The following is a 26,565-nucleotide window of genomic DNA, read 5'->3' as shown; positions in this document are numbered from 1 at the left end:
GGGGCGGGGAGGGGCGCAGGGGGGCTTCGCTCTTCTTGCGCCAAGTGCCGCTGACGACAGGGGCCTCCTCTGCGTTCGACACTGGGGGTGCCCTTCAGCGGGACCCTGGAGGAAAGCTGGGTGAATTTTTAAATCATACATTTTATTTTAACCAGCATGACCGCTTTTCCCAGAGTCTGTGAAGAACAAACATTCCATTTCAAAGAATTGGGGAAAAAAAAGGGCAACACAACTGCCCTCTGTGGGGAAGTTAAATATTCACATTTGGAAAGAATAATCTTTTACAAACGCAGTCACAGCTCACTTCTTTTGCTCTTCACCTTGACCCTATGAATCAGGAAAGGCAGATGTTAGCCCCGTTTTACAGAGGAAGAAACCAAAGCATAGATGAAAACGGACTGCTGTGTGGCGGCTAGACTCCAGCCTGCTCAGTAGGACAGTACCTTTCCATGGGGCTAAGAGATGTATTTGACATTAACTCTACAGCAGGGTATTGATTACTTTTTTACCTTGTGATTTATTCCAGTCCTGGATGGCTGGATTGCCCAGAGCTAGGAATTTCTGAAACACTTTGTTCTCACCTTCCCTCTAAAGCCAATACTGAGTAACTGAGCTTGACCCTGTATTAACCAAAGGTCAGCTCAGGTTTTAGGACATTTCAAACCTTAGTGTGAGTAAGAACCACATCTTTACATGCAGAGTTCTGGGGCCTGTCTCTAGAAATTCTAATTCAGCCCAGGAAGCAGCATTTCGAGCAAGTATCCTGAGGAGAAGTTGATACAGGTGGTATAGGGACTACACTTTGAGAAACTTCAGATGAGCAACCAGCCTTCTAAATCAACTCTGCAAAAAACAAACCTTGAGGGATGGAAGGAGATGGGGAGGGAAAAACACTAGCTAGGCAATAGATAAGGGATAACTGGTGAAGGGTAAGGCACTACACAATACTGGGGAAGTCAGCACGACTTGACCAAAACAAGGTCATGGAAGCTTTATAGACACATCAAACTCCCTGAGAGACTGAACTACTGGGCTGAGGGCTGGGAACCATGGTCTCAGGGGACATCTAGCTCAACTGGCATAACATAGTTTATAAAGAAAATATTCTACATCCTACTTTGGTGGCTAGTGTCTGGGGTCTTAAAAGCTTGTGAGCAGCCATCTAAGATACTCCACAGGTCCCATCCCGTCTGGAGCAACGGAGAATGAAGAAACCAAAGAAAAACAACAAGGGAAAGATTAATCCAAAGGACTAATGGACCACAACTACCCCAGCCTCCACCAGACTAAGTCCAGCACAACTAGATGGTGCCTGGCTACCACCACTGACTGCTCTGACAGGGATCACAATAGAGGGACCTGGACAAAGCTGGAGATAAATATAGAACATACACACAAAAGGCCGGACTTACTGATCTGACAGAGAGTGGAGAAACCCTGAGAGTATGGACCCCCGACATCCTTTTAGCTCAATACTGAAGTCACTCTTGAGGTTTATCCTTCAGCCAAAGATCAGACAGGCCCATAAAACAAAACGAGACTAAATGGATACACCAGCTCAGGAGGAAGGACGGGACGGCAGGAGGGGACAGGAGAGCTGGTAATGGGGAACCCAAGATGGAGAAGGGGAGAGTGTTGACACATCGTGGGTTTGGTAGCCAGTGTCACAGAGCAATATCTGTATTAATTGTTTAATGAGAAACTGATTTCCTCTGTAAACCTTCATCTAAAGCACAATGAAACAAACTCAGCTTCTTGAATCTGTAGGTTTAAGTGTTTCGATGAATTCGGGAAATTTTCAGTCATTATTTTTTTGAATATTTTTTCTGCTGCAACCCTTTTTTCTCTCTGTCTGGGACTCCTATTTTGACTCATGGCAACTCCATGTGTTACAGAGTAGAACTGTTCCATAAGGTTTTTTTGGCTGTAATCTTTACATGAGCAGATGGCCAGGCCTTTATTCTGCAGTACTGCTAGATGGGTTTGAGCTGCCAACCTTTAGGTTAATAACCAAGAGCAATCGTTTACACCACCCAGGGACCTTGCAGTTGGTGTTTTTTGACTACTGAGTGAGACTCCTTAAAGACCCAAATATTTGTTTTTAGAAAACTCAAGAGGAGCCGAAAAGTATATTTTCCCACAATTTTTTTCTTTTTTTTGTTATATTTCCCTCCTTGATGTTCCAGTTTTCTTTCTTTTGTCATTTTGTTTCAGGGGCATCCTTTAGACATTTTTTAGAGTAGGTCTGTGCCATGGATTAAATTGTGTCCCCCCAGAATATCTGTCAATTTAGCTGGGCCATGATTCTTAGTATTGTGTGACTGTCCACCATTTTATATGATTTTCCTATATGTTGTAAATTCAGTCACTGTAATGTAATATGATGGATTAGCAGCAGTTACGTTGATGAGGTCTACAAGTTTAGATAGTGTCTCAAGCCAGTCTCTTTGAAATATAAAAGAGATAATTGAGCAGAGAGACAGGGGGACCTCATACCACCAAGAAAGCAGTGCTGGGAGCAGAGCACATCCTTTGGACCTGAGGTTCCTGTGTTGAGATGCTCCCAGACCAAGGGAAGGCTGATGACAAGGACCTTCTTCCGAACTGACAGAGAAAGAAAGCCTTCCCCTGGAGCTGATGCCCTGATTTGGACTAGTAGCCTACTAGATTGTGAGAGAATAAATTTCCCTTTCTTAAAGCCATCCATTTGTGGTATTTCTGTTACAGCAGCACCACAAGACTAAGACAGTCTGCTAGCAACTTATTCTCTTAGTTTTCCTGCGTCTGAGAATGTCTTGATTTCCCCTTTATTCCTGAAGAATATTTTTGCTGGATATAGAATTCTGGATTGGCAGTTCTTTCTTTCCAACATTTGACTGCTTCCTTCTGGCCTTCATGGTTTCTGATGAGAAATCTGCCATCACTCCAAGTGTTATCCCCCCTCTGTGTAAGGGGATGATGTTTCTCTTCTCTGCCCTCAAAATTTGTGTCTTCAGTGGCTAAGGGCTTGGTTGCTAACCAAAAGGTTGACAGCTTGAAGCCACCAGCTGCTCCTTGGAAACCCTACAGGGCAGTTCTACCCTGTCCTGTAGGGTCGCTGTGAGTCGGAATCGACTTGACAGTAACAGGTTTGGTTTGGTATGTGTTACAAATTGAATTGTGTCACCCCAAAATGTGTGTCAACTTGGCCACACCATGATTCCTAGTACTGTGTGGTTGTCTACCATTTTATCATCTGGTGCGATTTTCCTATGTGTTGTAAATCTTACCTCTATGATGTTAATGGGGCAGGATTAGAGGTAGTTATGTTTATGAGGCAGGAGTCAATCTACAAGATTAGTCTGTATTTTGAGTCAATATCTTTTGAAATATAAAAGAGAGAAGGGGGCAGAGAGACAGGGGAGCCTCATACCACCAAGAAAATTGTGCCAGGAACTGAGTGCATCCTTTGGACCTGGAGTCCCTGTGCTAAGCTCTTAGACCAGCTGCAGATTGATGACAAGGGCTTTCCTCCAGAGCCAACAGAGAGAAAAAGCCCTCCCCTGGAGCTGGCGCCCTGAATTTGGACTTCTAGCCTACACCATCCACTTATGTTATTTCTGTTGTAGCAATGCTAGATGACTCAGATGGTATGTAAGGTGGTGGTGTTTCTCTGCTCTCAAAATTTTTCTTTGTCTTTAGTTTTCAGAAGTTTGCCTATGATGTATCTCGGCGTGTATTTCTTTGGATTTGTCCCAGTTGGGGCTTGCTCAGCTTCTTGAATCTGTAGATTTAAGTGTCTTGACTAATTTAGGAAATTTTCAGTCATTATTTCGTTGAATATTTTTTCAGCTGCAACCCATGTTAGATTTTTTGTTATAGTCCCACAGGTCCCTAAAACTCTATTCATTTATTTTTCTTCAGTCTATTGTGGGTAATTTTCATTGTTCTGTCTTCATGTTCAGAGTCCCTGGGTTGTGCAAATGGTGTAATGTGCTTGGCTGCTAACTGATAGGTTGGCAGATCAAGTCAACCCAGAGGTGCCTCAGAAGAAAGGCCTAGCAATCTACTTCTGAAAAACCGGCCATTGAAAACCCTATGGAGCACACAGTTCTACTCTGACACACATGGGGTCGCCATGAGTCATAATCAACTTGATGGTCACTAGTTTGGGTTTTTTTTGGGTTTTGTTTTCCTTCAAATTCCCCGTATTCCTCTGTTGTCTCCGTTCTGCTTTGCAGCTCAGCCAGTGAGTTTTGTTTATTGTATTTTTTAGTTTTAAAATTTCCATTTAGTTCTTTTGTATACCTTCTATTTCTTTGCTGAGCGTTTCCATTTGTTTCAAGCATGTTTGTAACTTCTTGTTGAAAGATTTTATGATGGCCACTTTAAAGTTCTTGTCAGATAATTCCAACATCTGTGTCAACTTGGTGTTGGTGACTGTTGATTATCTTTTCTCATTCAAGTTGAGATTTTCTTAGTTCTTAGTATGACAAGTGATTTTTTGATTGAAGCCTGGACATTTTGAATATTATAAGACTCCGGATCTTATTTAAACCTTTTGTTATAGCAAGTGTCTGCTGACACCACCCTGGCTGCTCCTTACTGCTCACCATGTGGTCTCCAGTGACACTGTGGGGTGGGTGTGTCTTCCTGTGGGAAGGTGGTGAATTTCCAGCTTCCCACTGAACCTTCTCTGAGACCACCTCTGTGAGGAGGGAGAGGCATTCTTCATTACCTTTGCATAGGGGTCGAAGTCCAGGCTCCCCACATGGTGTCTAGTGACACTGTGTTGAGGGAGCTAGTTACTGATGGGCAGGAAAGAATGTCTGGGCTTCCCACTCTGCCTTCTCTGATGCCATCCTAGAGAGAGTGGAGGGGAAGCAGAAGGAGGTACCTAATAACAACTGGGTGATGTTGGAAGTCTAGGCTCCCCACTGGGGCTTTGCTGATGGCAGTGGTAGAGCTACGTTTTTTTCTATGGTGTTTGGGTAGAGTAGGAGAATTGTTGTCTAAAGGCTTTCTGTGTTGATTGACTTCCCCCTTCTTGGTCCTTTGGCTAGAGAGAGCAGGCTTATTTTCTTCTTATCCGTGTTCCTTGGCATTTCTGGGTTTCCTGCTTCTCCCTCCTGTACCAGTTCAGGTATATGAAGCAGAGAGAAAGCACTACCATGCGTTCCTTGTGTCCTAAAGTCCCTAGCCAGTCTGCCTTCTGTCCACCTTTCAGAGTCTCCTTATATTTATTTTATATGTAATGTCCACGTTAGCCATTCTTAGCAGAAGGAATAGAGAGAAGTGTGTCTACTCTATCTCATCTAGAACTGGAAGTTCCTGCACACTTACTTTTAAATAAAATGAAAGCACATAACAGTTTTATGTTTTTTTTTTTTAAACTATTCACGTTTCCATATTGTTTGATATTCCAAAGCACTTTCACATTTGCCAACTCACAGGTTTTCAGAATTATTATTTAAATTTCATTTTAGCCAGACCTGCCTGACCCTGACACCAGGTTTTTGGAAACTGTTTGTATCTGGGAAGATTTTTTAGAATTCTTTTAGGCCAAGTCTGATTCATTCCACGAGCTTCTGGGTTCTTGCTTTCTAGGGGAACTAGAGAAATCTTCATTTTCTCACTTCTTGGGTCTTACTTGTGCTGCTGTCTGCTGCTTCCTGCTCCCCCTCTGCCATTGCTCCTTGGTGGGACCACTTCATGGATGTGCAGCCAGTGCAGTTGCACGGGACCCTGTGCCCAGAGGGGTCCCCTGTTTGGGGTTTGATGCTGTGCAGTCTCCATCTTGAAATTCTTAATTTTATCTTTGAATTTGTGTGTGGTAAGTGCGTCCAGTGGGTCAGTGGAGCATGTGCTGGGGGCTGGAATCCTTGGCTCAAGTGTGGGCCTGCCTCCCTGCCTCCCTGGGACAAGTTGTTGGCTACTGTCTCTCCTGCTCTCTGCATATCTACCACTGCTCCTCTGTCCCCTGGGTGTGTTGGCAGAAAAGTCGAGGGTTGGGTGTACATCGCATGCAGAGTTGAGGGGTAGAGCCTTGGGTTCCTGTAAGGGTCTGTGCTAACCTCATGAATATCCCCATGCCCATGGGAGTGTGACATTAAAAAGTAATAAAAAATGCCATGACAGTTGTGAGAAAGCTTATGGAAGAAAGAAAAATATTTTTTCTGCTTTTTGAACCAACCCACTGCCATTGAGTGGATTCGGACTCATACCAACCACATAGGGTTTCTGAGGCTGTAAATCTCAATGAAAGCAGACTGCCACATTTTTCTCCTGTGGAGCCACTGGTGGTTTCGAATCACTGACCTTTCAGTTGGTCAATTGCTTTAACCAGTGTGCCATGAACAAACAAACAAAAAAACCTGTTGCCATTGAATCGATTCCGACTCATAGTGACCCTATAGGACAGAGAAGAACTGCCCCATAGGGTTTTTGGGTTGTAATCTTTATGGAAGCAGACTGCCAGGTCTTTTTCCCACAGAGCTTCTGGGTGGGTTCGAACTGCCAATCTTTCAGTTAGAAGCTGACTGCTTAACCATTTTCACCACCAGGGCTTATTAAATTATGTAGCTTGCCTGTTCCTTAGCCTTCTGCAGGTCTCTGGTAGCTTCCATGGTAGCTGGTCTCAAAAGATGCCACCCCACTTAATGATATTTCCCAATATTCATGCCATGCTGTAGTCCCTTCCCACCCTGAATCTGAGCAGATTTTGTGTAATCAACAGAATGCGCAGACATGATGCTGTGTGACTTCCAAGGTGAGGTCATAAGAAACCTTTCAATTTCCATTGTTTTTTTTTTTTTTTTTTTTGGCTTTTCTCTGAGGAAAGCCAATTGCTAAGTATGAAATCCAGACTTTTCTGAGACCACCATGCTATGAGGAAGTCCAAGCTAGCTACATGAAGAGGACATATGCAGGGAGGTAAAGAAGGGACCAGCCCGAGCTGCTCCAGTCATCCCAGCTAAGCCCTGACTTGTGAGTGAAGAAGACATCTTAGATGTCCAGCCCAGTCAAGTGTTAAGATGACTCCAGCTTCAGATACTGACCGACCACAACCACACAAGAGACCCTGAGTGAAATCTACCCACTAGAGTGTAACCAACGGTTTTGGATGGTTTGTTACGTTGGTTACTAAAACAGTCAACCATGGAGAAATTGGAGGAAAAAACAAGCAAACAAACAAAAAACCAGAGTTCCTAAGTATAATCTTCTGCATTTATTGTAGTTGTAATCATTGCTAATTTATTTGGGCTTTTTTTCCCCCTTGAATATTCTGTAACAACAAATGATTTATAGTGTACAAGATAAACATATCCCCACATCCAACAAAAAAATGCCATAAATGATGCTTCATTTGACATTCGGTTTCTAGAATATACTCAAGTATATACTGTGGGCCTTTTATTTTTTCAACTAGTAAGTGCCCTAAAGTGTAGAATTTATAACCATATATGATGACTATGTATTTTTTCTTTTTTTTTAATTGTACTGTACGAAAGTTTACAGAATAAACTAGCTTCTCATTAAACAGTACATATGTTATTTGATGACATTGGTTAACACTCCCTTCTTGACCTTGGGTTCCCTGTTACCAACTTTCCTGTCCCCTCTTGCCTTCCAGTTCTTGCCCCTGGGCTGCTGTGCCCCTTTAGTCTTGTTTTGTTTTATGGGCCTGTCTAATCTTCGGATGAGGGGTGAACCTCAGGAGTGGCTTCATTACTGAGCTAAAAGGGTGTCAGAGCCCATACTCTCAGGGTTTCTCCAGTCTCGTCAGGCCAATATGTCTGGTCTTCTTTTGTGGGTTAGAATTTTGTTCTACATTTTTCTCCAGCTCTGTCTGGGACCCTCTATTGTGATCCCTGTCAGAGCAGTCAGTGATAGTAACTGGGCACCATCTAGTTTTACTGGACTCAGTCTGCTAGAAGCTGTGATAGTTGTGGTCCATTACTCATTTGGACTAATCTTTCCCTTGAATCTTTAGTTTTCTTCATTCTCCCTTGCTCCTGAAGGGATGGGGTGAGACCAGTGGAGTATCTTAGATGGCCACTTAAAGGCTTTTTAAGATCGCAGATCCTACTCACCAAAGTAGAATCTTTATGAACTATGTTATGCCAATTGAGCTAGATGTTCCCTGAGACCATGGTCTGTACAGCCCTCAGCCCATTAATTCGGTCCCTCAGTTTGGATGTGTATATGGAGCTTCCATGACCTTGCCTTGTACACGTTGTGCTGACTTCCCCAGTATTGTGTAATGTCTTACCTTTTACTAAAGTTACCACTTATCTTTTGTCTGTTTAGTGTTTTTCCATCCCCACCCCTCCCCTCCTTCATAGCCATCAGAGATTGTTTCTTTTTGTGTATAAACCTTTTCATGAATTTTGATAGTGCTCTCATACAATACTTGTTCTTCTGGGATTGACTTATTTCACTCAGGATGATGCCCTCCAGATTTCATCCATGTTGTGAGAAGCTTCGCAGATTCATCATTATTCTTTATTGTTGTGTAGTACTCCACTGTGTGTATGTACCATAGTTTGTTTATCTGTTCATCTGTTGATGGGCATCTGGTTGTTTCCATCTTTTTGCTATTGTGAACAATGCTCCAGTGAACATGGGTGTGCATATATCTATCTATTCGTGTGATGACTCATTTCTCTAGAATATATTCCTAGGAGTGGGATGCTAGATCATATGGTATTTCTATTTCTAGCTTTCTAAGGAAGTGCCACGATGACTGTGTTTCCTGAGCCAAAACCTAGTAGGACAAATTGCCTGACCAATTCAAGGACCCTGGAAGAGACGAGAAAAGTGAGCTGTTGAGGAAGGCCTTCTGGCTGGGGATCATGTAGTTTCCCTACCAAAATAGTAAGGGCTTCTGGTAGCTCCAGACATTTCCAAAACTGTATCACAGAAACATCTTGAAAGCATCACTTCTGTTCATCAAGATCCTGAGGTGATTTTGAGGTTCCTCCTTTATATACTACGAAGAGTTTAAATGTGAAGCAATCATGCTTCATAGTTAGGACCAATATCTGTATTCCATTGTCTTGTTGATTTAACTTCTAAGGACTCCTGGGATGCTCTGTGTATCCTAGGGAAGACACCACTGGATTGAAGGCTGGAAGCTTGAGTACTGAGAGACAGGGAGGTGGGAGCCGCCAAATAGTCTCAGTCTTCCTAGCAAACACCACCCGTGTGTCCATTTCTGAACGTGAGAGAGGAATGGGAATGGGCTGATGTAATTATAATTCATGAAGTCCTGCTTCTAAGTCGTAAGCTTGGCATACTCTGTGGAGAGCCTGGTAGAAACGCACAGTAGCAAAGCCTTTGCAATAAAGTTTGCTTAGGCTCTTTTTTGTTGCTGCCATTGAGGTGGGAGGTGGGGTACATGTGGAGCGAAAGGTGGAGCTGAGGGCTTATCCTGATCCCATCATTCACTCTGCTCTGAGCCTGAGCCCTTGGGCTTGAGGGGGTAGCTTCAGTCAGCCCTTTGTTTTCCTTATGTTCCTTGAGCATCTGTGTCCTCAGGTGAGTCACTGTAAACCCCAGGGTTCCCATCTATAAAGAGAGGGCAAAGCTCCTTGACCTGCAAGATGAGGCTCCAATCAGATCGTCTGTAGGACAGGGAGCATTTAAACTCTCACCCTTACTCCTCAAAGTGTGTTCTGAGACACCCACAGCACGGGGAAAACCTGAGAGCTTGTTAGAAATGCAGAGTGCCAGGTCGAGCCTGGTCATACAGAGTCAGGATCTGCATTGTAACAGGATGCTCACGGGATTCCTCTGTGTATTAAAGTCTGTGAAGCATGGTGCAAACGTTCTGAGGCTGTGGAGAGAGCCAGCTTGCACATATGCTCGTACACTCACCTTTAAAAATATCTTCTCAGAGCAATACCTTAAATTTGAATTGCGTAGTGTACTTTAAAACACTATTGTCTTTGATCCTCATATTAAAATTATTAGCCAATAGGATATCATTGTTCATTCCCATTTTGCAAATAAAGACATGAGAGTAGATTGCCACAGCCACACGGCTCATTGGCTGTCTTGCCTGTTGCTGTTGTTTGTTAACCACTGTTGAATTGGCCCCTGTGGTCCTGTACCATCCCCATGATCTGTTGAGGGTTGGACTGTGGTGATTTTTAGGATTTTCAGAAGTAGATTGCCAGACCTTTCTTCCTGATCTGTCTTAGTCTGGAAGCTCTGCTGAAACCTATTCAGTACCCTAACACCATAAGCCTCCACTGACAGAAAGGTGGTGGCTCTGTGTGAGGTGCACTGGCCAGGAATCGAACTTGGGTCTCCAGCATGAAGTTGAGAATTCTACCACTGAATCACTGCTGCCTAAAGCTAAGGGTGCTTGTCTTGTAGCCATCGTGACCAGATAGCGTGGAGAATGCATCTGGTATATCCTGAGGAACAAGTGAGGAGCCTAGTTTGGGGAACAAATGCTTGGATTGGTGCTTAGCTTTGAATTTGCTAAGAACTGACCAACGGTCATGTCAGGGCTTTGTTTTCTTACCCGGGAGGACTCTCAGGGCACTAGCAGTACAAAGCAGCCTGAACCACTGAACACTGTTCATAGTTCTGGTGATGGTTCTTGATGGGTTGACCTTGCAGCATGTACCAAGCTTCAGAGGTTAAAGGAAATTGGACTTCTTTTCAAGTTGTAAAGAAAGTAGGATTATTTTCTTAAGTGTGGTTAATTGAACAAATGGGTTCACTATAACCATCTGTTAAATTAACCATAAGTGTGGTTAATTTCACAGATGACAACTTTGGGCTGACCCATCCAGGCTTTATGAGCACGGGCAATGCAAAGGGGAAAAGCTTTGTCTCTTTTATTGAGAATGTGTTTATCCAAACCATCGTTTTGTGGTAAACTTTGTCATGGTCTTTGTTTTGGGTAGTTTCACTAAGATTGATAAAGAGAACAGTGCATCCCATTATTAAAAACCTGCACATTCATCGATTTGGCTTCTTGATTGTAGCAGAAGATCTAGGATCGTGACATCACCATTAACCCCTCTGGTTAGTACAGTACACGACCTCCCAGACAGCGTTTCATTAATCCTCATATTAACGCTATGAACACCGGGCTATTATTTCTAGTTTACAGTTGTGGAAATGGGTTTGACTTCATTAATATCACAGAGCCAATGAGTTGTTGAGTTAGGACTCCCACCCAGGCCCTCAAACTTTGAAGAATCGTGGTTGGCATTTGCTGAGCACCGTCTTTGCCATCTAGTGCTGCTGTAACAGAAATACCACAAGTGGGTGGCTTTAACAAAGAGAAGTTTATTCTCTCACAGTCCGGTAGGCTGGAAGTCCAAATTCAGGGTGCCGGCTCCAGGGGAAGGCTTTCAATGTTGGCTCTGGAGGAAGGTCTTTTTCATCAGTCTTTCCCTGGTCTGGGAGTTCCTCAGGCACAGGGACCCTGGGTCCAAAGGACATGCTCTGCTTCTGGTGCTGCTTTCTTGGTGGTATGAGGACCCTTTCCTTTTATCTTTTGTAAGGTAAAAGGTGGTGTAGGCCACATCCAAGCAAAACTTCTTTTACCTGGATCTTGAATGTGACTTTAGTAAGGGTGTTACAATTCCACCCTAATCTACTTTAACATAAAATTTACAATCACAAAATGGAAGACAACCGCACAATACTGGGAATCACGGCCTAGGCAAGTTGACATATTTTGGGGGGACACAATTCAATCCGTTACAAGCGCTCACTCTGTGATAGACCTGGTGGAAGTACTTCGCGTACCTGGCCTCACTTAAAACTCCCCTGGGCGGAGACTCTTCACTTTCCCATTTTACACATGAGGAAACTGGTACCCAGAATCCCCCAGTAACCTGCCCAAGTCAATATGGATAGCCGGGAGGTAAATGTTGGAGTCAGAATTTGAACCCAAGTGTGTCTGACTTCAAAGCTTGTGCTCTTAATGTTTGCTCTAAGTTACCTCATGAGGCTCTCTGAAAAGTGCATCCAATCAATTTAACTATTTCCAGGAGAAGTGCTAGTTCTTTGTTTTTTTTATTTATTGTGCTTTAGGTCAAAGTTTACAAATTCAGTCAGTCTCTCATACAAAAACTTATACACACCTTGTTATGTACTCCTTGCTGCTCTCCCCCAAATGAGACAGCACGCTCCTCCTCTCCACCCCGTATTCCCTGTGTTCATTCAACCGGCTCCTGTCCTCCTCTGCCTTCTCATCTCACCTCCAGACAGGAGCTGCCCACATAGTCTCATGTGTCTACTTGAGCCAAGAAGCTAACTCCTCACCAGTATCATTTTCTATCCCATAATCCAGCCCAATCCCTGTCTGAAGAGTTGGCTTAGGGCACGGTTCCTGTCTTGGGCTAACAGAGGGTCTGGGGACCATGACCTCCAGGGTCCTTCTAGTCTCAGTCAGACCGTTAAGTCTGGTCTTTTTATGTTTTTTTTTTTTTTTTTTTATAATAACTTTTATTAAGCTTCAAGTGAACATTTACAAATCCAATCAGTCTGTCACATATAAGTTTACATACATCTCACTCCCTACTCCCACTTACTCTCCCCGTCTTGAGTCAGCCCTTTCAGTCTCTCCTTTCTTGACAATTTTGCCGGCTTCCCTCTCTCTCTATCCTCCCATCCCCCCTCCAGACAAGAGTTGCCAACACAATCTCAAGTGTACACCTGATATAATTAGCTCACTCTTCATCAGCGTCTCTCTCCCACCCGCTGACCAGTCCCTTTCATGTCTGATGAGTTGTCTTCAGGGATGGTTCCTGTCCTGTGTCAACAGAAGGTCTGGAGAGCATGACCGCCGGGATTCCTCCAGTCTCAGTCAGACCATTAAGTTTGGTCTTCTTATGAGAATTTGGGGTCTGCATCCCACTGCTCTCCTGCTCCCTCAGGGGTCCTCTGCTGAGCTCCCTGTCAGGGCAGTCATCGATTGTGGCCGGGCACCAACTAGTTCTTCTGGTCTCAGGATGATGTAGGTCTCTGGTTCATGTGGCGCTTTCTGTCTCTTGGGCTCTTAGTTGTCATGTGGGCTTGGTGTTCTTCATTTTCCTTTGCTCCAGGTGGGTTGAGACCAATTGCTGCAATTTTTTTAATAGGAAATATTTACCGTGGATAATTTATTTTAGTTTGGAACGTGAACTTTAAAGATTCTTCACTGTTCTCAGGTTCCTTTATGGCTACTATATTCTAGTGATTGCCCTTGGGGGAAAAAAAGGCCTTGATCTCTGCAGCATTTAATGAATAGTGATGGAGATGGGGAAAACGTCCTGAGCACCTCCTGTGTGCGGGCACTCTTCTGAGCTTTGCACTCGAGTGAGTAAGAGCCCAGGCATTTGGACCAAGCCTGCTTTTGATTCCCAGCTCTAGGGTGATGGTAGGTATGAGACCGAGGGGAAAGTACCTACCATTTCTGATCCTGTTCCCCATTTGAAAATAAGGATGATATAGCACCTCCCCCAGTGCATGTCACATATAAATGCCTAGAAGAGTATAAATGCTCAATAAGTAGGGTTGCCATTTACTAGGGTCCCAATGAGTCAGAATCCATTTAATGGCAGCAGGTTTGGTTTTTGGTTGGCTTGAGAGTCTCTATCCCTCCCTCCCTCCCTCCCCAGCTGTTGCCTTCACCACCTTGTTCTCTCTCTTGCTTTCTTCCCCTCCCTCTCTTCTCTCTTTTTCCAACTCTGAGAGCCTGTTTAATCCTGGAGATTGGCAATAGGAAAGCTTAACACAAGAGAGAAAGGTAAGAGGACCTTTTGGATTTTTCTGGGTTATTCAGCCTAGTTGATCAGGATAAGGATGAAAGAAGGATTCAGCTTAAATACTCAGACAGGGATAAAACCTGTACATTTCATCAGCAAATCCCTAAAGGGGATACAGAAGAGTAAGGGATCTATCTTCTAAAATAAGAATATACAAGAAGCCAAGGCCACGAGACAGAGAGCATTTCCTGAAAAATACTCCCCCGGAGGCCCTTCTCCCACTTGCAATATGTCCTTAAGGTAACATCTGCCCATCCTAGAGCTGGCTGCACACACGGGGAACCCACTGAAAGAAGCTTACAAAAGTATCTGTTGCAGCAAACAGATCTGGAATTGTGTAAGCACTCCAACATGCTAGAAGTTTATTTCTAACTCAGATTCCCAAATGGATGTTACTGACCAGCAGCAGCTCTCATCCAAGCAGTGATTCAGGGACTTAGGCTTTTCCATTGTGTGACTCCACCATATTCAACGTCAGGCTTCTGAGATGTCGAGTTCATCTATATCAAGCCAGAGAGGGGGAAAGAGCTTGGAGATTTACACTTGGGTGGTTCTTATAGATCAGGTCTGGAATCAGCTTACAACTCTTCAGTTCGCGTTCCATCGGTTAGACATTTTGGGCTGGAAAATTCTTTGTTGTGGAGGCCTGTCCTGTGCATTACAGAATGTTCAGCAACATCGCTGGTCTCTACCTACGCCCCAGTAGCACCTCTGCTCCCCAAGTTGTGACAATCAAAGATGTTTTCAGACATTGCCAGCCGTCTCCTGAGGGACAATATCTGCCTGGTTGAGAACCACTCCGTTGAACTCAGTCACATGGCCACACATAATTGCAAGGGAGGCTGGGAAATCTAGTCGTATGCCCAGAAAGAAAAGAATACGGGTTTAGAAGCTGCTGGCCAGTTCCTCTCCAGTGACCTTTAATATACCGATTCTTCTACTGCTGCAGGGACAGCTATTTTGAAGCTGTTTTCTGTGGGTGAGAGAGAGACAGTGTAGCAAGAATTTGAGAGATGAGAAACTGGACTTGGGGAATGATGATGAGAATCTAAAAACCACCATGATGTTTGTCAGGACTGGGTATTTATGAATAGGTTAATAGTTGTGAGAAAGATGCAGCAAAGGAAGAAATCACAATATTTGAATATCTCCTTAAAATTTATAGAGCGCTTTTAAAGGTGAGAATGACTTCTAGGCCATTACTGGGGTGAGCATGGATATAGTTGGCTGCCATGTCATAGGGAGAGGGTTTTGACATCTTCGTCTTACTTGAAGCCCCTTGAGATGCACAGAAGGAAGAGCAGATTGGGGTTAGGAGGGGAAAGGTAAAAATCTGGTCTTTGGGTGTCTTCCCTGGGAAGGAATTATCATCTGAAGTACAATGAAGGGGATTGCCCCCTCAGCATACATGGCATATTGTGTGTATATGTAATTATACCAGAATGAAGGCAAGAGGAAACATGTAGTAAACTGTTTTCATAGTTCTCTTATTAATGTTTACATGAGTTAGTGAACACGCAGACAGATCTGATGAAAACACGTCAGTGGTAAAACAACAAAGTTGATTTTAAAGGTGGACATCAGAGGCTTGAGAGCAATCAGACCTTACCTCAGGCTGGAAAAGAAGGCAAGTTTTCCAAGGTCGGAAACGGCAAAAAGCAGGAAATGGTAGCACAGGTGAAATAAAACTCAAAGATATCCATTCATTCAAGGAGTGCCAGGCACCATTTTGGGGATTTAGAAAACGTCAGTGAACAAAGCTGACAAAAATCCCTGACCACAAGAATAGTACATCCTACTGGAGAGATACAAAGAAAGAGAAACTGTGAGTAAATTAATTATCGCCATTACGTTACCAGTTGCGATTGAGTCATGGCCACCCCATGTGCGTCAGAGTAGAAATGTGCTCCATGGGATTTTCAGTGGCTGATTTTTTGGAATCAGGTCACCAGGCCTTTCTTCCAAGTCACCTTTGAGTGGACTCACACCTCCAACCTTTCTGTTAGCAGCCTAGCACGTTAACTGTCTGCATCTCTCAGGGACTGCACGTACGTAGTTTATTAGAAGTTGATAAAGGCTATAGCAATGAAGCAGGAACGGGGGATGAAGAATGCCAGGAGCAAGGACAGGAAAACAGTTTTGAATAGGGTGGTCAGGATAGGCCACATCAGAAGGTGACATTTGAGCAAAGACTTGAAGAAAGCAAGGAGAGAGCCATGATAGTATCTGGGAAACAGTATACCTGGAAGAGGGAACAACCAGTGCAAAAATTCTAAGGCAGGAGCGTGCCTGGTGTGTTGAAGGCACAGAGAGGAGGCCGGTGTGGCCAGAGTGCAGCGAGCCAGAGAAGAGTACAAGAAATAAATGGAAAGAGGGGTGGCGGGTATAGGGTTGGGAGAGGCTAAGTGCCAGGACCAAGGATCAAAGCCTTGGCCAGCTGATCCTAGTCTCTCTGCTTCGTTGGGTTACTTGCTCCTTTTTTCCAGTCAAATATGGGGAAACTAGTGAAGAAAGTTACTCTCAAGGGGAGCAGAGTAGCAAAAACCTACAGGCAGCATTTGCCTGTCTGTTCAGGAACTGAGGATCATCTAGGCAAAGATGAGACTTCTCTATTTTGTGTCTCAAACACTGCCATGGAACACTTGAGTCCAATTACCTGTGTGCTTGTGAAAAATGTAGATTTGAGGGTCCCACCTCTTACCTCTTGCATAAGATTCTGGCCTCAGAGTGTGGACTAGGGCTGAGGAATTTTTAACAAGATTTTGGGAAATCCTCGGATTGTGCTTTAAGAAATACTCCCTAGATTCTTAATTCTTGAGCAAAGGTAGAAATGTGGTGATGGAGTCTGCATTTTAGATAAGATTTCCCAGATGATTTTTATGTGCAACAAAATTTGAGAACTACTGTCTTAGAGCAGGGGCCCTGGTGGTGCAGTGGTTAAGAACTTGGCTGCTAACCAAAAGGTCTGCAGTTTGAATCCACCAGCTGCTCCTTGGACACCCTATGGGCAGTTCTACTCTGTCCTACAGGGTCTCTATGAGTCGGAATCGACTCAGTGGTGATGGTTTGGTTTTTGGTTTGGTCCTAGAGCAGGGAGTTCCTAGTAGTGCAAATAGTCATTGCACTTGGCTGCTCTTTGCAGAAAGAGCCCTGGTGGCACAATGGTTAAGTGCTTATCTGCTAACCGAAAGGTCAGTGGTTCAAACCTACCAGCTGCGCTGCAGAAGATGTGGCAGTCTGCTTCTGTAAAGATTTACAGCCTTGGAAACTATGGGGCAGTTCTGCTCTGTCCTATGTGGTCACTATGAGTTGGAATTCGACTCACAGCAATGGGTTTGTTGGTTTGGCCGCTAACCAAAAGGTTGGAGATTCAAGTCCACCCAGAGGTGCTTTGAGGGAAAGGCCTGGCGATCTACTTCCCAAAAATCAGCCATTGAATACCCTGTGGAACACAGTTCTGCTCTGACACACATGAGGTCATTGTAAATGGGAATCAATGACAACTGGATCCTGGAGCAAGTTGTAAGCAGCTGGTTAGTTTTTTCCTGGTTATCACCTGTCATTGCCATCTGTTGATTAGAAGTTTATCAAAAATGGAGGTTCTGACTTTTGGGGATATTAGAGGAACTAAAGGTATTAGCTTCTTGAGTTTACCCATGTTTTACTTAAAGATACAATTATTTAAAATAAAAATCAATTAGTTTATTCATTCTTAAATGTAAACCGTGTAATAGAATAGAAATCCTAAATTTAAGCAGTCTTTGCATTTTGATTGTGATGAAATTCTGCTTTTTTATTTTTATTTTAATACTGTTTCTATCTACAAGCTTCTCTAGTCCTTTTCATTGCTTTGGCTCCATCTCAGCGTGTTCTCATCTGCAAAGTTCTAGTAAATACAGTCTTAGCGCTACTTACGCTGTTTTGCAAGAACTGCTGCGGTTCAGCCATTTCTCAGATGCATCTTGGTCTTGTTCTTTCAACTTGCTTCAGCCTCCTACCCCTCCAGCCCTCTGTTGCTTTGGTTCTGGGGCTCTGGGAGGAAGGCTAGTGATGGTACAGCATCTGCCCCAGCTGTTTTTAATTACCTCCCGCAGGCTTTCTCTAGGTGAGTGACTCAGCGTGACTCAGCAACCTGACTTTTTATGGGAGCCAGAATATTTTGCCCCACAACCAACATATGGTAAACATTCACACTGTTTAGCACAATAATTGTAAATTAAATGCACCAGAAAAAAAAAAAAAAAAAAGCCCCAGTTTTCCTAACATCGCAACTGGAGAGATCCCTGCAAGGATGAGAACAAATTTAAAAAGCCATTTCCTTCCTGGGGCTGCAGTGAAGAGGTGCTGCTCAGAAGGTGGCTTGGGGAGAAGGAAGAAGCAAAAACACAGGAGCTTCTATGTGGAGATGGATGTTTCCCACCTCAGTTTAAAAATAAAACAGCGAGCCAAGAAGGAAATAACCCCGTTTGTTTGAAGTAATTGCCACAATGGCCGTATCAGCTTTATTTATTTGGCGGAGAGATACAATTTATTCCAAATTTTGAAGCTTAGTGAACCTTTTCTTTTTCTTTTTAGGCAGCATGAAAGTACGGCTGTTTAAAAAGAACATCGCAGCCGCTGACACTTGGCAGCGTCTCCAAATGGGATTTTAACGCTCTGAATCCTGCAGTAAGGACCCTTTTGGCATTCTTCTTTGGAACGCTAGCGCAAGCTCACTTGAACATTTTCCCTCAGCCTTTCTAGGGTCATCGTGTTAAGCTTTCAGTTAAAGAACAGCCTCTTTGAAGCAGCGGGTTTGGGCTGGCCTCCTCATCCCTGGGATGGTTTCTTGGTATTTGGTGTTCACATGATAAATCACATATACTGAATTCCTCTCCTTTTAGAGTTTGGTGTTTTATTCAGCTGAAGTAGCTTGTTATGCTTTAGGAAGAATTTTGCCTTTTAGGTCATAAAATGAAGTTTGAACGTTAGAAGAGTTTTTTATTTTTTAACTGTCTTCGCTTTGTGCTCATTATTTTATGGGTCTGGGACTAAGATAACAGAAATTGAGATTTGCAAATGAGAATGTTTTGAAGGAATCTATCCTGCCCTGGAAACCCTGGTGACATAGTGGTTAAGAGCTACGGATGGCTGCTAATCAAAAGGTCGGCAGTTCGAATCCACCAGCCGCTCCTTGGAAACTATGGGGCAGTTCTACTCTGTCCCATAGGGTTGCTATAAGTTGGTAATGGACTCAATGGCAGTGGGTTTGGTTTGGTTTGGTTTTATCATGCCCTAGGGGCCCTGGTGGTGCAGTGGTGAAGGGCTCAGGCTGCTAACTAAAAAGTCGGCAGTTCGAATCTACCAGCCGCTCCTTGAAAACCCTATGGGGCTGTCCTACTCTGTCCTACAGGGTCACTATGAATTGGAATCGTCTGGATGGAAAGGGGTTTTTTGGTTAGGCCAGAAGTAACCTGATACCAGTTGATCTCAGTAAAGGGGGAAAGGCAGGGTTCAGTCAATCATGTTAAGGCTAGCCAATGGTGGTTCTTCTATTCTCCCTCCTCTTCCCTTTATAAGTCCCCTTGTACTTTCCTTCTTGGAGCCATTTGCTTTTTCTGAAATCAAAATGGTTGCTCCATAAAAGCGTATAGAATAACTGCTCAGAATAAACCTAAAAAAAAAAAGTTCAAATTTCAGTGAGTTTTGATTATTTTTAACAGTAGTCTTCTTTTAAGCATTCTCTCTTCTCCCAACTTTTTTTTGGTTCTCTATAGAGCACTTGGAAACCCTGGTGGCGTAGTGTTAAGCGCTATGGCTGCTAACCAAAAGGTCGGTAGTTCGAATCCATCAGGCACTCCTTGGAAACCCTATGGAGTATTCTACTCTGTCCTATGGGTTTGTTATGAGTCGGAACCGACTCAATGGGTTTGATATTTTGGTTTGTAGAGTACTTATCTGAACGTTCTTGTATAATAAGCCCCCTGAGAGCAGGGTCTCCTTCCCCCTTCCACCACTGTACCTCCAGTACCTTCAGCAGTGCCCAGCAGAGTATGGGAGTCAAGGGAGGAATGACAAAGGGATGACCGTGCCCTTGAGAACCACCTGCAAAGAAAAGTTCTCTACATCAAAGTCTATTTATCCACCGATTCTCATTTTAAAATAAGAGTTTAGGGACTTAAGTTTGCCTTCCCTTTCCCCTCCCTCCCACACCAAATAGGTGGGAATGGGGGCAGTGAGAAGGTCTACATGCATATTGGAAAATGGTTGCCTGAACAAGGAACCCCAAGGAGAAAGAAGAGTTGAATTCTATGGAGCCGATAAAGGAGTACAAGACACCCAAAGCTAAAAACAGATTTGTGTAACCATTGACAAATGGATTTGACCATCACTGAATAACAACAAATGCTATTTAAACCTGTAGGGATCAATAGAAAGCCAGTGAATGATTGACTTTTTATTTGTTTATTTTTTTAAGTGTGACACCCACATGGTCAGATTTTTGGTTTTTATTATTTACAGAACCTCCTTTGAGTTTGCTTCAGAAAAAAAAAAAAATGTGTGTACAGATGGTATAGAAACAGAATCATCCGTGGATAGATGGAACGACTGCCCCAAAACCAAAACACCGATTGCTGTTGAGTCCATTGCAACTCACAGTGACCCTATAGCGTCCCTGTGAGTTGCTATAAACAACTGCATAGCACTCTTCAAAAAGGTAAAGACTTTCCTTAAATACGGTGGTATCATTTCCAGGTAAAACCCTTTGGAAATACAATTAAATGCCCGCTTTTCTTTTTCTTCTCTCCGGCCCCGTTGCCCCTCAGGGGTGAGACCTAGCCCAGTGTAGGGCACCTGGAGTTGAGCTGGTGGGGAAGTGCCCATACCCTGGGCTCTGTTGCCGCATAGACCCTAAAACTGGGGCCTTTCTTAGAGCTCATAGCTGTAGCTTTGCATCTCATATCTCAGATCTTTTGTTCCCCCTGCCCCTTCCCCCTACAACATGGCTTTTCATATCTCAGCACCTTTGTCCTAGCTGTGTTGTCTCCTATGTTCTCCATTTAGTGAAATCCTATTCAGCTCTACATTCTAACTGGAGGGTCACCTCCTCTGGGAAGCCAACCTGGACTCCCCAGACGGGTGGGTTGCTTCCCTGCTCAGTGCTAGGTTCACAAGTGAGCGAGTGGCTGCTTGGGGTAGTTCTCGGATGGACCAAACTCTAGAAGGGCGGTACTTAGATCTTGCTGATCTTTGAGTCATCCACTCACTTCCCATTCTCCCTCTCTCTTTTCCTGGCATTTCTTGGGCTGGGCTTCTGGACAGGGAGTTTGAATCCTGGAGTCCTGGGTGGTCATCTCCCTTGACTGCTTCCGTCCACCCCTATGTGGCGCTCTTCCCTCCTGGCAGTCACTACTGCCCTGGCCCAGGATGGATGTCAGCTCTGCTCCTCCGAGCGCTCCCAGCCCACCTGCTGATGGGCAGTTCTCTCCACAGGTCCTCATGCAGCCTGAGACTGCTCACCACTGCCTTCTGGATGACGTCCAGACTCCTTGACGTGGTCTGAAGGCCCTGCAGGGGTTGGCCTCTGCCTCAACTCCCGCCTCAACTTTCATCACCTGCTTCACTCCCAAGATGCTCCAGCCACACCGAACCACTTGCTCTTCCCCCAGGAAACTGTGTTCTCTTGTCTCCGGGTGTTTTCTCACTCTCCATCCTCTCTTTCCATTGCCTGACTGACCCGTCTTTGTCTTTCACATCTCAGATGTCACACTCTGCTCCCTCTACCAGAGCCAGTCCTGCATTGCGCTGGGCTGGGCTGTCTACTTGCCTGGCCCTGTGAGCACCTTCCACTGAGGGACTGTGCTTAATTCACCTCTGTACTCTAGCTCCAACACAATGCTTACCACACGGTAGGTTTGCTGAATGAATGAATGATGCAGAGCAGAGCCTTCTCCGGCTCTCTGGCGCCCTTTCAGTTTATTTCAGTAGCAGCCTCTTTTCCAGGGAACTTGGTACCAAATCATTTCCCCACTCAGGACTCCATGTCAGAGTCCCTGGACTAAATTAGAACCTTTTCTTTCTCTCCTAAGAGGAGTTGCTTCCCCACCCACTACAGTGGGAGTTTATGAGGTGGCCACTACCTACCTGCCCTTAGGGTTTTTGCCTTGGGATTATTCACTGGCTCAGGCTTTACAGACTTTGTCCTTTCTTTGAGGGAGCAGTGGGGTCCCAGTTTAATTCAGAAATGGCAAATTGGCTTTACCTTATGTGACAACTCTAGAGTGCTGTGTTGAGTATTCTGAGGTGGATATCCTGTGTACAAGGAAAGAGAGCCGGGGTCAGTTGGTAATGGGATGGGAGAATACTAGCAGCTGTGCCAAATATCTGTGGTTCCTGACTTATACCCTGTCTCAGGGATCTTCAGTACATTTATATCTCTACCACTGAGCACAATGCCGAGCTCAGAGTAGATGTTCAATAAATGAACAACGAATTTACTGGACTAAGCTTGGCTAACACAATAGCCACAACAATGAACTCAAACATAGAGACAATTATGAAGATGGCTCAAGACAGGACAACGACTCAGTCTGTTATACATAAGGTTGCCGTGGGTTGAATCTAACTCTCCAGCAACTATTGACAACAACAACCTTGGTTGTGGAGTTAATTTATGAATATCACAGTGAACTCCCAGGAGGGGAAGAGAAAAGCAACATGGTGGTTTTACTTTTTAAGTACAAAAATTAGAGGTATTTGTAGCTGGAGCAATATGGGACAAACCAGTACGATTGTTCTGGATGACGGTGTAGGGAAGGAAATTCAAAGATACCATATGGTTCAGTTTTTTGAAATCCATCAGGACCTCTTATGTAACTTTTACTATAATTTTCTTATTTCAACTGCTGCCCTGAGTGGAAAGGGGCTCTTGTTTGTTTCTCTGGCAGTGCCTTAGAGGGAATTTCTCTTTGTGTCAGGCAGGCGAAGTATATTAAGCTCTTGTATGAAAAGGTGTAGAAGAGTGGTTAATAGATTGTGGAAACAGAGTACCTGGCTACATAGGACAAAGAAGCACAGAGAAGCATTGAGGAAGATGGGAGCAAACCCCATAAAGATGACCCTATTCTAATCTGCTGCCCTGTGCCCGGGTAACCTCCTTCTGGTGAACGCTTCACCCAGTGAAGTGTTATTTATATGGTTCGATCTTTGCAGCTCCTAGGGACAAAAGCAGAACAGAGGGTAACATCAAAACCTCTGTATCATCTTGTTGTTGCTGTTTGTTTTGTTTTGTCTTTTTTCCCCAAATTAAAGCCTTAAAGCAATTATTAAAAAAGCCAAACCAATTGTCATAGAGTCAATTCCAACTCATAGCGACCCCGTATGTCAGAGTAGCTGCGCTCCATAGGATTTTAAATGGCTGACTTTTCAGAAGTTGATTGCCAGGCTTTTCTTCCAAGGTACCGCTGAGTGTATTTGAACTTCCAGCCTTTTGGGTAGCAGACAAGTGTCTTAACCTTTTGTACTACCCAGGGAGTCCTTGAAGCAGTTATAGACCTGGCTACAGATGGCTACACTGTTACTGCTGAAAGGGCCTTCAAGGCCTTTTAGTTCAACCTACTCTTTTTACAGGGGAGGATTCGGTAACAGATGTCAAGTGAGTTTCCCAAGGCCCCATGGCTGCCTTGCGGCAGAGCTGGGATGCAAACTCTGGGCCTTCAGCTTCCTTTTCAGTGCTCTTTCCATTACTGTACCCTGCATTGCTCACCGTAGAAAGTCTCCAGTGTCTGCGTGAAGGAGCAGCAGTCCAGCCCCCTATCACAGCGTCCTTTCAGGCTTGCTCTCATCATAGACACGGTGGGTGGAACAGTGTCCAGGAGTTGCCTGTCTTCTGTGATGCCCCAGGGTAGTGCCTCTGAAAGTGTAGTCAGGGACATTAGTGTCACCTGGGAACTTTGTTAGAAATGCAACTTCTCAGGCCCAGCCCCAGACCCTGCTGAATCAGAAACTCTGGGGGTAGGGCCCAGCATTCTGTTTTTACAAACTCTCCAGGTAATCCTGGTGCACATTTAACTGTGAGAACTCGCAGGCTGGGGAATGGGGTCATTGGTGTGAAGATTAATTTCTGTTCACCTGAGCACTCAGGTATTACTGTCGGCATGCAAAAGCCACATAGAGGTGGGGAGTGGGTGGGGGTGGGCAGAGGGGGGCACTTGCTTCTAGGCACAAGTCCAAGGGGGCACCAGATGAGGCCAGCAGACAAATCACCACCCTCCAGGTTGATGAGGTCGAGGTCATTGTGGGCACGTATTTAGAGGTTGCCCCCGGGTGCTCGTTACTCTCGCTGTGCCTCTGAAGCTGCAGAATGGTAACATCTATGTCCCGAAGGCACACTAAGAGGAAATAAAGTTTGTCACCCATAGCTGAACACCAAATGTCAATAAACCCACTGGGGTGGGGGTGGGAGGAGCATGGGAGAGGGGGTGGGGCACACCAGACCAGAAGACAGAGGGAGCTCAGAGTGACCCCCTGTTGAAAGCCCAGCATACCTGACTGGATTTAGGAGATGACATTAAAGGGTGCCTGTTTGGGGAAAATTGACAGGCTGGGGAAGAAAAACAGCAGGGAGTGCCAGGTAAAAAGTCCAGGACCTAAGTGGTAAATACTGTCTGGAATCCTGGTTGTTGTTTTCTCAGACCTGGGCATTTAATTTGTCATGCTCATAGACTCATTCATAACATGTTATTGCCAAAAAGGAGCCCTATAGGACACTTTGTGCTGTCCTTAAAATGACAGATGAGAAACAGGCCCAGAGTGATAGGAAGATGTGGTCGAGGCCACACACCCCTGGCTAGGTGGAGTTCTGCCTGGATGGCAGCGCCAGGGTGGGCCTGGAGCATCTCTAGCTCCCTGTGCATCTATCCCACCACCGGCCAGGGCACCAGCATCTCTAGCCATTCTCTTCTCCGCTGCTGCCTCAGCAAAGGATAGGGTGCTGGTCACTTTTAGGTGACCCTGGTCTCCCTAGGGCACAGTGGTTAAGTGTTTGGCTGCTGTCTTAGTTATCTAGTGCTGCTATAACAGAAATACCACAAGTGGATGGCTTTAACAAACAGAAGTTTATTCCATCACAGTCTAGGAGGCTTGAAGTCCAAATTCAGGGCACTAGCTCCAGGGGAAGGCATTCTCTCTCTGTCAGCTCTGGACGAAGGTCCTTGTCATCAATTTTCCCCTGGTCTAGGAGCTTCTCAGCACAGGGATCCCAGGTCCAAAGGACATGCTCTGCTCCTGGCACTGCTTTCTTGGTGGAAAGAGGTCCTCTTGACTCTCTGCTTGCTTCTCTTTTATATCCCAAAAGAGATTGATTTAAGACAAAACCTAATCTTGCAGATTGAGTCCTGCCTCATTAACGTAACTGCCTCTAATCCTGCCTCATCAACCTCATAGAGATAGGATTTACAACACAAGAAAATCAGATCAGATGACAAAATGGTGGACAGTCACACAATACTGGGAATCATGGCCTAGCCAAATTGATACACATTTTTGGGGAACACAATTCAATCCATAACAGCTATTGACCAAAAGGTGGCAGGTAGTTCGAATCCACCCTCTGCTCCTTGGAAACCCTATGGGGCAGTTCTGCTCTGTCCTATAGGGTCTCTGTGAGTCAGTTCAGTGGTAATGGGCTTGGTTTCTTGAATCCCCTTTTTGCTTTCAGTTTTTGCCCATTTCCCGGGCAATGGGGGAATTTGCACTCAGTGTCCATTCACCACAGCATGTGCCATGCTTAGAGATATAAAACCAAATGATACTCAGTCTCTGCTCTCCTTCAAAGAGCTCACTGAGAAGGCCACCTGTGTGGACACATGCCTGCATAAGCAGGGACAGAGTAACCAGTTAGCACCGGATGTATCAGCTTGCGTTATGCAAGGTATGCATGGGCTTAATTACATTCGCTTACTAATCTGTGGTGAGCAATTTCACATGGGTTTCACCACATCTTTGATGTGGCGGGGGACAGGTGAAAGTGCGTGTGGCGGGGGACAGGTGAAAGTGTGCGCTGCAGTTTGGTGGGAAGGCACAATTGGCCCCATGCATACCTTGCTTATTGGGTTAAGCGTTTGGCTACTAAACAAAAGGTTGGCAGTTTGAATCCGCCAGCTGCTCCTTGGAAACCCCATGGGGCAGTTCTACTCTGTCCTATAGGATCTATAGGGTGGCTATGAGTCAGACTGGATGGCAATAGTTTTTTTTTTTTAAATCATAACACAGGCATTCACCCTTCCACACACACATACATGGAAATCCAAGTGCCAAATTTCCAGGCAATGGAGTTAGGATTAGAGTAACCATGTACTTACTCTCTAAAGCAGGGCTTTTTTGAGGGTAAAAGGGGATGCCATTAACAAGGACAACAGGTGTAACCCCAACTGTTTGGGCAAATGTAAAATATGGTTGCCTAATTATGATCACTGATTGAGGGTAGTTCTGCTGACGTGTTGCAATCAGACAGACCTAAGGCAAAGTTGCTATAAAAAGTTAGCAGACATAACTGACAGTGTCCTCCCAAGCCTCTCTATAGAAGGTATGGGCTATGCTTACCATTCAAAGTGTTACTACTGTGGCTCTGTGGTTAAGGATAAGTAGAGTGACACATAAATGACAATTTGGCAGAGGAGCATCAGTCAGGAACGTTATGGGCACAGTGGGCTACTTAGTTACATGTTCTGGAGAGCTTTCTCTCCTCCCAGCCCCTCTATTCTACACAAATGGGGCCAAAGTAATTTTCTTCTAGCAAAATTGGGATCCTGCCATTCTCCTGCTCCAA

The 26,565-nt window shown here is 44.6% G+C and overlaps 1 long non-coding RNA gene across 16 annotated transcripts in view; it reads left to right on the top strand.

Moving 5' to 3' along the window:
- Positions 1 to 26,565, top strand: part of LOC126086473 (uncharacterized) — a 136,006-nt gene that overhangs the window by 973 nt on the left and 108,468 nt on the right. For 15 of the 16 annotated variants that reach the window (XR_007519534.1, XR_007519532.1, XR_007519529.1 and 12 more), the window contains exon 2: positions 18,333 to 18,425. This is a non-coding gene — a long non-coding RNA (uncharacterized LOC126086473). Of the gene's footprint in view, positions 1 to 18,332; positions 18,426 to 20,258; positions 20,455 to 26,565 lie in introns of all 16 variants that reach the window. The other variant, XR_007519520.1, reaches the window with a different exon arrangement.

Source organism: Elephas maximus, chromosome 12 (assembly GCF_024166365.1).
Source record: "Elephas maximus indicus isolate mEleMax1 chromosome 12, mEleMax1 primary haplotype, whole genome shotgun sequence".
NCBI lineage: Eukaryota > Metazoa > Chordata > Mammalia > Proboscidea > Elephantidae > Elephas > Elephas maximus.
This window is presented reverse-complemented; position numbering and strand designations above follow the sequence as displayed.